The sequence below is a fragment of the Trichomycterus rosablanca genome, chromosome 4 (genome assembly GCF_030014385.1).
Source record: "Trichomycterus rosablanca isolate fTriRos1 chromosome 4, fTriRos1.hap1, whole genome shotgun sequence".
Lineage (NCBI taxonomy): Eukaryota > Metazoa > Chordata > Actinopteri > Siluriformes > Trichomycteridae > Trichomycterus > Trichomycterus rosablanca.
In genome coordinates, this window is record NC_085991.1 from 49,623,310 (window position 1) to 49,633,095 (window position 9,786).

Here is a 9,786-nt window from a genome sequence, read left to right on the forward strand (position 1 = left end):
TTAACTTTCTTTCATTTATTAATAAACATCCACTCCTGCATTTTAGGTCTGCAACACATTCCAAAATAAGTTGGGACAGTAAAGCATTTACCACTTTGTAATGTTGCCGTTCCTTTTTACCACTTAAAAGACGTTTTGGCACCGAGGAGACCAAGTGATTTAGTGTTTCAGCTTTTATTTTGTCTCATTCTTCCTGCAAACACGTCTTAAGATGTTCAACAGTAAGGGGTCGTCGTTGTCACATTTTTCCTTTCAAAATTCTCTATTGTGGACAGGTCAGGACTACAGGCAGGCCAGTCCAGTACCCGTACCCTCTTCTTCTGTAGCCATGCCTTTGTAATGTGTGCAGCAGGTGGTTTTGCATCGTCTTGTAGAAAAATGCTGGACGTCCCTGGAAAAGACGACGTCTTGAAGGCAGCAGATGTTGCTCTAAGATCTTAATGTTTCTGTATTAATGCTGCATCACAGAGTGTAAATGACCTTTACCAAGGGCACTGACACACCCCCATACCATGACAGACCCTGGTACTGACACACCCCCATACCATGACAGACCCTGGTACTGACACACCCCCATACCATGACAGACCCTGGTACTGACACACCCCCATACCATGACAGACCCTGGTACTGACACATCCTCATACCATGACAGACCCTGGTACTGACACACCCCCATACCATGACAGACCCTGGTACTGACACACCCCCATACCATGACAGACCCTGGTACTGACACACCCCCATACCATGACAGACCCTGGTACTGACACACCCCCATACCATGACAGACCCTGACTTTTGAACTTGTTGCTGATAACAGTCTGGATGGTCCTTTTCCTCTTTGGTCTGGAACACACGGTGTCCAATGCTGATTTATCTGACCACAATACACGTTTCCACTGTGTGATGGTCCATCTTAGATGCCTCCAAGCCCAGAGAAGTCGACGCCGCTTCTGGACATGGTTAACATAAGGCTTCTTTTTTGCACAGTAAAGGTTTAAGTATCATTTGTGCAGTAACTCTGTATTGTAGAGCTTGATAAAGGTTTGATAAACTAATCCCTCACCCATGTGGTTATATCAGCTAGTGTTGAGTGGAGGTTCTTGATGCCGTCTGAGGGATGGAAGATCACGGGTGTTTAGCTTAAGCTTGGGCTCTTGGCCTTTACACACTGAAATTCCTCCTGATTCCTTGAATGGTTTAATAATATTCTGCACTGTAGAGGGAGAACATGCAAATCCCTTCCAATCTATCTTTGAGGTTCATTGTTTTTAAACATTTCAATAATTTTCTCACACGTTTGTGGACAAACTGGATCCTCTGATCATCTTTACTCATCAGAGACTCTCAGCCTTTCCTGGATGTTGCTTTTGTACCAAACCATGATTACAATCACCTGTTTATAATCACATCATTATTTAGTTTTTTTACCTTATTATTTCACTTAAATATTTTGGAATGTGTTGCAGGCCTGACATGCAGGAATGGATGTTTATTAATATATATTAAGAAGATGGCAAATAGACAGGTAGTTACCAAACCTCTAGTTTACACAAAAAGCGACATTAAACATTTTTGTGGGTTTTTCACAGTTTTTTATTTATTTAGTTATTTATTTATTTATAAAGAACTGGATCCATGTTTAAAGCGAATAATAATGATTATTTAAAATCCAAATTTTTCCACATACTACAGATGTAATCATTCATTTATGACTTGTCTGAAGTTCAAATTTTGCTTTTTGCTTATGGCTAACATTACTGGCTAGCTAACAAACACAAAGTAAATAGTCACCATTGTCAATTCTGTTAATGTCCAAAATTTCTCTCAACCCGATCAAAACACACCCAGGTCTTAATATATGTCAGCAAGACTAGTCAACATGGTTTAATACACAGTATGAGTTTATTTAAATGATAAAAATAAATTCACTTGTAGTGTCAAAATCTTTATTTTAGAACTGAAGCTGCTAGGCTACCATTGTTAAACAAAAAATGAAATACAAATAATTATTTTTTGTAAATTCATTTGTAAATGTTATCATTGTTAACATAAATAAATGTAAGCACACACTCACATACTCATAGAATATTTACCTTGACAGACACATATACAGACATCCCAAGTTGCAAAAACTCATTTCAGGGAGGTAACCAGATTACGGATTTATGTTCCCTACATAGTGCACTAGATAGTGTATTAGATAACGCATTCATGTTCACTACATAGTGCACTAGAAAGTATAACTAGATGATGATTTGTGTTCCTTACACAGTGCACTAGATAGTGTACAACCCCAATTCCAATGAAGTTGGGACGTTGTGTAAAACATAAATAAAAACAGAATATGATGATTTGCAAATCCTTTTCAACCCATATTCAATTGAATTCATTATAAAGACAAGATATTTAATGTTCAAACAGATAAACTTTATTGTTTTTTGCAAATATTCACTCATTTTGAATTTGATGCCTGCAACACGTTCCAAAGAAGTTGGGACAGGGGCAACAAAAGACTGGAAAAGTTGAGGAATGCTCAAAAAACACCTGTTTGGAACATTCCACAGGTGAACAGGTTAATTGGAAACAGGTAAATGTCATGATTGGGTATAAAGGGAGCTTCCCCGAAAGGCTCAGTCGTTCACAAGCAAGGTTCACCACTTTGTGAACTGCGTGAGCAAATAGTCCAACAGTTTAAGAACAACGTTTCTCAACGTGCAATTGCAAGGAATTTAGGGATTTCATCATCTACAATCCATAATATCATCAAAAGATTCAGAGAATCTGGAGAAATCTGTGCAAGTAAGCAGCAAGGCCAAAAACCAACATTGAATGCCTGTGACCTTCGATCCCTCAGGCGGCACTGCATTAAAAACCCACATCATTCTGTAATGGATATTACCACATGGGCTCAGGAACACTTCAGAAAACCATCGTCAGTGAACACAGTTCGTCGCTCCATCTACAAGTGCAAGTTAAAACTCTACCATGCAAAGCAAAAGCCATATATCAACAACACCCAGAAACACCGCCGGCTTCTCTGGGCCCGAGCTCATCTGAGATGGACCGACGCAAAGTGGAAAAGTGTCCTGTGGTCTGACGAGTCCACATTTCAAATTGTTTTTGGAAATCATGGACGTCGTGTCCTCCAGGCCAAAGAGGAAAAGGACTGTCCATTAATTATGTTCCCTACATAGTGCACTAAATAGTGTATTACAAAATTAATTATGTTCCCTACATATTACAGTAGATTGTATATTCAATCATAGATGTATGTTCCATACTTAGTGCACTAGACAATAAATTAGACAATTGATTTATGTTCCCTATAAAGTGCACTAGATTGTATATCAGATAACGGATTTATTACGCGATGGGAAATAAAGTCTGTGTAGCTGTATGTGTGTACGCTCTTGGCCGCTTGTTCTATCTTTTTATCATTTTATCTGACTTGCGGGCATCAGGGAGCTGCTATGTATATGCGGGAGACTCCCGAAACTTCTGGGACATTTGGGATGTCTGCATATACACACTCCGAAGATTAAAGGAATAGTGTGGTAAAAAATGTTTTTAAACCATTTTCCTCTTACCCTGATGTAGCCAGTCAGTTTGGAGTGCACATTTTGCTTTTTTAGTTTAAAACTGGAGCTGCTAGGCTAACATTGCTAAAACACTGAGATGTTTGGGACATGTATTAGTGGAGATGAAATGGGTGACGCATGGGGTTGAGGTCTGGAGACTGGCTAGGCCACTCCAGGACCTTGAAATGCTTTTTACGGAGCCACTCCATCGTTGCCCGAGCGGTGTGTTTGGGATCATTGTCATGCTGGAAGACCCAGCCACGTTCCATCTTCAATGCTCTCACTGATGGAAGGAGGTTTTGGCTTAAAATCTCACGATACATGGCCCCGTTCATTCTTCCCTTAACACGGATCAGTCGTCTTGTCCCCTTTGCAGAAAAACAGCCCCAAAGCATGATGTTTCCACCCCCATGCTTCACAGTAGGTATGGTGTTCTTGGGTTCTTCTTCTTCCTCCAAACACGAGGAGTTGAGTTTTTACCAAAAAGTTCCATTTTGGTTTCATCTGACCACATGATATTCTCCCAATCCTCTTCTGGATCATCCATATGCTCTCTGGCAAACTTCAGACGGGCCTGGACATGTACTGGCTTAAGCAGGGGGACACGTCTGGCACTGCAGGATTTGAGTCCCTCTCTGCGTAGTGTGTTACTGATGGTCCCTTTGTTACTTTGGTCCCAGCTCTCTGCAGGTCATTCATCAGGTCCCTCCGTGTAGTTCTGGGATTTTTGCTCACCGTTCTCATGATCATTTTGACCCCACGGGATGAGATCTTGTGTGGGGCCCCAGATCGAGGGAGATTATCAATGGTCTTGTATGTCTTCCATTTTCTTACAATTGCTCCCACAGTTGATTTATTCACACCAACCTGCTTGCCTATTGTAGATTTACTCTTCCCAGCCTGGTGCAGGTCTACAATTTTCTTCCTGGTGTCCTTCGACAGCTCTTTGGTCTTGGCCATGGTTGAGTTTGGAGTCTGACTGTTTGAGGCTGTGGACAGGTGTTTTTTATACAGATAACGAGGTCAAACAGGTGCCGTTAATACAGGTAACGAGTGGAGGACAGAAGAGCTTCTTAAAGAAGAAGTTACAGGTCTGTGAGAGCCAGAAATCTTGCTTGTTTGTGGGTGACCAAATACTTATTTTCCACCATAATTTACAAATAAATTCTTTAAAAATACTACAATGTGATTTCCTGGATTTTTTTCTCTCATTTTTCTCATTTTTTCCTCATTTTGTCTTTCATAGTTGTACCTATGTACCTATGGTGAAAATTACAGACAGTAGGAGAACCTGCACAGTCAGTGGCTGACTAAATACTTTTTGGCCCCACTGTATGGAATGTTGCTTTCTTGTTTTACACCTTTGTGTGTGAAATTCGTTCTTGTATTCAACTCAGTCGCGTAACAACCACCTCACTGCGCCCCCCCCATTGGCTGCACGTATTATGCATGTATTATAGCAAGCCAAACAGACAATATATAGCAAACACTGATATTCAAGGAATAAAACATCCTAGTTACGCCACTTATTCAACTCATCCAGGAAAATAAAAGTTGTTGCCTTAGAAATGGTGTTTGTTGTTATAACTATAATTCACAATTGAAAACTTAAATACTTTAAATTACACCGCACAACAAATTTTTTGCTTCTTGAACACTGTTAGGTGTTTCTTATAGATTTTTGGGTGCTGATCACGAACATCACATCAAAATTTACGTATCACGTACCGTTTAAGAGAAATCTTTAGTTTTATCATAATTTTTGCTTAAATTTTTATCCAAACATCTCACTCCAGTAAGTGACTCAACAGCAACAGTTTGTGCAGCTTGGGCATGTCCAGGCATGTATAATCAGACCAGGTTGGAAGAGCCTGGCTCAGAGGCACTCGTAAGAGTATGCCGTTTGCTGTTCCGATGATCTGGCGAGAACAAAAAGACCATGTGACGGACTGTTATTTTTGTTTGACTAATGTATCTGGTTTCTCTGCCAAAAACAAGAAGTCAATTGAATATCCTAATCTGCCTTCAGCAATGAGACCTGTGCCACATGACGACAGTCTCCCAATTCCGAAACCACCCGAGGATTGGACCTTAGACGAACCAGATGAAGAAACTCCAGTGCAGGGTACTGACAGTGACACTGACCCAAATTTTGAACCTTGCTCATCAGGTGATCCACATCTGATAACAGAGTCAGAATTGAATGATTTGGTCAGAGATTTGGGTCTGTCAAAAGCAAAAGCCGAGTTGCTGGGTTCCAGGCTGCAGGGATGGTGTCTGCTGTCACCAGGTACGAAAATTTCTATGTTTAGAAGCCGACATCATGATATCACCAAATTTTTTGCACAAGTCGACAGTCTCTGTTTCTGTTGTAACATTGAAGGATTATTCTCGGCCTTGGGTTGTGTTCACAATCCGGAAGAGTGGCGTCTCTTCATTGATTCGTCAATGCTAAGCCTGAAAGCTGTTCTGCTACACAATGGCAACGTTTATCCGTCAGTACCTGTTGGCTACGCAGCACACATGAAGGAAACGTATGAGAATATGGAACTGTTGCTCAACCACATCCAGTATAGCAGGTACAACTGGAATATCTGTGGAGATCTGAAAGTCGTTGCTCTGTTACTGGGACTGCAGCTCGGCTATACCAAGTACTGTTGTTTCATCTGTGAATGGGACAGCCGTGCCAAAGAGTCACATTATTGTCGACAGAGCTGGCCACTCCGCAAAAAGTTAGTTCCAGGATAGAAAAATGTTGCACACGAACCGCTTGTCGAGCCGGCAAAGATATTTTTGCCTCCTCTACACATAAAACTTGGACTCATGAAGAATTTTGTGAAAGCACTGAACAAGGAAGGCGAAGGTTTTCGCTATTTAAGACAGATGTTTCCAAGAATAAGTGACGCGAAGATCAAAGAAGGCATTTTTGTTGGTCCCCAGATCAGACATGTTATGAGTGACAAGCGGTTTGAAGAGCTGTTAGTTGGCCAGGAAAAAATTGCCTGGAAAGCCTTCAAAGACGTTGTTGACAATTTTCTGGGCAATTACAGAGCACCAAACTACGTTGAAGTCGTAGACAAACTTCTCCGCGCATACCAGAAAATGAAGTGCAACATGTCACTCAAGATTCATTTCCTTCACTCACACTTGGACTTCTTCCCCGTGAATCTCGGTGCTGTCAGTGACGAACACGGTGAGCGGTTTCTCCAGGACATCGCTACAATGGAGAAACGATACCAGGGCAACTGGAATCCGTCAATGCTTGCTGACTACTGTTGGACACTGCAACGTGATGCACCAGAAGTTGAATACAAAAGAAAATCAGGAGCAAAACATTTTTAATTCTGTTGAACTTAATGGCTCATGCGGAACATAAACGTGATTAAATAGGTAAACATATAAATGTCTATTTCTTAGAGTTCCTACATGATGCAGTAAAACAAAAACTATATTTGTGCATATCCTATAGGTACCTGTCACAATCACCTAAAACTTTTCAGGAAGCAAGACTTTTAAAAAAAATTGTTGTGCAGTGTTATCTTAACCTGAAAACTAATCTTAAAATTTTTAACTTAAATAAGTAGGTTAAAGCCAATGATTGGAACAGGTGAACAAAACTCATGTTAATGTGTACAGTTGACCCTTGACTTACAAACTTAATTGGTTTTGAAGGGCTGTTTTTAAGTCAAAATGTTCATATGTTAAACCTATTTTATCCATAAGAAATAATGTAAAGAGAATTAATCTGTGCCAAACCTCCCAACCTCCCTACCTCTAACCTTTCTAATGTCTTAAATGCTCTTTTTTGTTATAAATACAAGTATATTTGACCTTATATCTTAAATTATTATTGTTATAATTTTTATTATTTCCTTTTTTTATTTCAGTAGTGTTGTATTTTGTAGGTGTAATTTCACGAAATGATAACTTCTTTCTTCTCTCACTCAGTCCCTTCTGTCTGATACACAGTGACACCTAGTGACAGGAGTAATTATACAACAACATAAAACGCTTCCTCTGCACCTTCTTTGGGGACATTTTAATATAGACATTTACAAAATATAAAGAAAACACTGAAAAACACTGTCCGCTCTCTGAATGTTCACTCACTGTATATATATATATATATAAACAGACGGTCGGAGTGAACTTGTTCGTGACGTCACGTGTTTCGCAAATTTCGGTTTGTAATCTGAAATTTTTTCATACGTTGAAAAAGATCGTTCATAGCCTGAAATGTTCGTATGGTAAATGTTCATAAATCACCGGTCGATTGTATTTTTAAAGTTGCATTGCTAAGTTGAAACAACAAGCACTACGTAGTAAAATCAACCTGAAGAGAGGAATACAAAGCAAAACTAGACATAAAGTCATGAGTTGAAGTAAATAGTAAATAATAGTAAATAATAATATTATAATTTGATTCTACTTGAAACTTTAAGTCAGCTTTCTTTTTATTTTACAGTGATTTAATATCAGAAAATGACTTTCAATTTTTAAGTACATTAAACATCAGATAATTTTAGACTCAAGTAATTTTCTAACAGGTGACTTTTACTTCTATCAAAGTAAATTTCTGGTAAGATACTTGTACTTTTTACTCCAGTATGAACTTTATTTGCAGGTACTTTATAAACCACTGTGCCTTGGTGAAAATGATTGTGAATGATATACTGTATGTTGATATAAATTATATATACAATCAAATTATATGTAAGATCATTTCAGTTATTTTATCCTGACATCTAATCAGTCTGTTGCATGATACTAGGGCTGTCAGTGTTGCTCGGAAAATATTTCAATTATTTTATCTTATTTTATTTAGGTGTGTGTTTTAGGCATAATGAATAAAGGTGCTTTTTAAAGGCATTGCAGCTTCTTTCTCAAGCCTACAAAATAAAAAAAATAAAAAGAGATTTAAATTCACATATTTCTTTGAAGGTTTAAGGCTTTAAGAACTTAAAAAATTTTTTATTTGTTTTTAGAACTTAATTTTAAGTTTTAGAGTTTACTACAGTGGCCTGCTGAGTCAGAACACAATAACATTTACAAAACAAAAAAAAAAAAAAAAAACATTTTTGCTGACAATGCAAAAACATAAAGGAGAACAAAAAAAATTAACAGACTGATTAGATGTCAGGATAACATAATTGAAATATTTTCTCGAGCAACACTCACAGCCCTAGCATCATGCAACAGACTGATTAGCTGGCAGGATAAAGCAGTTACGTAAATAAATTCTTCTACTTCTAAGACTTTTACATTCTATCCATACCACCTAATTCTAGTAAATTACAGCTTCTGTTTAGAGAAAATAAAGAATATGATTGACTCTTAGCTAATATAAAGCCGGTTTACCTTAATCTATTTTCCAAGACTGGGAGGCAAACCCAAAGAGTCGTCATATAAGAGAAAACTTATAGAAGGTCAGATCTGTTGCAGGAACACAAAAAGAATCCCTGCATTTGGTTTTTCTTTGTCTTTATTTTCAGCAACAAATGGAGGAGCTTTTTTAGCACAGCCACAACAACACTAATGGCAGTATGAAGCATGCTTGATTGTGTAATGCTGTGTGTAAACCAGTTCTAGTACATTTTGGCTCTTCATGGCCAGTCTCACCTGTTCCCATCCTTATGTCAAACTCAGCCCTTGAAGTTTCTAGCTGATTTGATAACCGTCTCAAGTCCCTCTCATATCTGTGAAGAGCTTCATTTTTACTCAACTTTCCTTTCCTTTCCAACTTCTCTTTCCCTTCCTTCCATTCCACATCCAGATCCTCACCAGTAATTAATACACCTTCTCTACTGTTACTGGCCCTAATTGTAGGCCTAACAACCCTACCTTGCATTTTACCTTGTTTTCTTCCCCTACTTGCTCTCCTCCAGCTGCTACCTTCACTTCCAATATCTTCCTCCTCTTCTTCTTCTGATTCCTCCCTCCCAGATTCTAGTTCCTGTTCTCTTGGAGGAACATACTCAGCCCTCTCTACTTTATCATTTACATTTTACATTTTCAGCATTTAGCAGACGCTCTTATCCAGAGCGACTTACAGAAGTGCTTCCATAGTGAACATTTCATTCCTTAAGTTTAGTTAAACAGTCGAAGAACACAAATCTGCTAAAACCTGTTAGAACCAAAGTGCCTTTTTTTTTTTTTTTTTGGAAATGGAAAAGAATGGAACAAAATGTTAGTAAATAAGTAC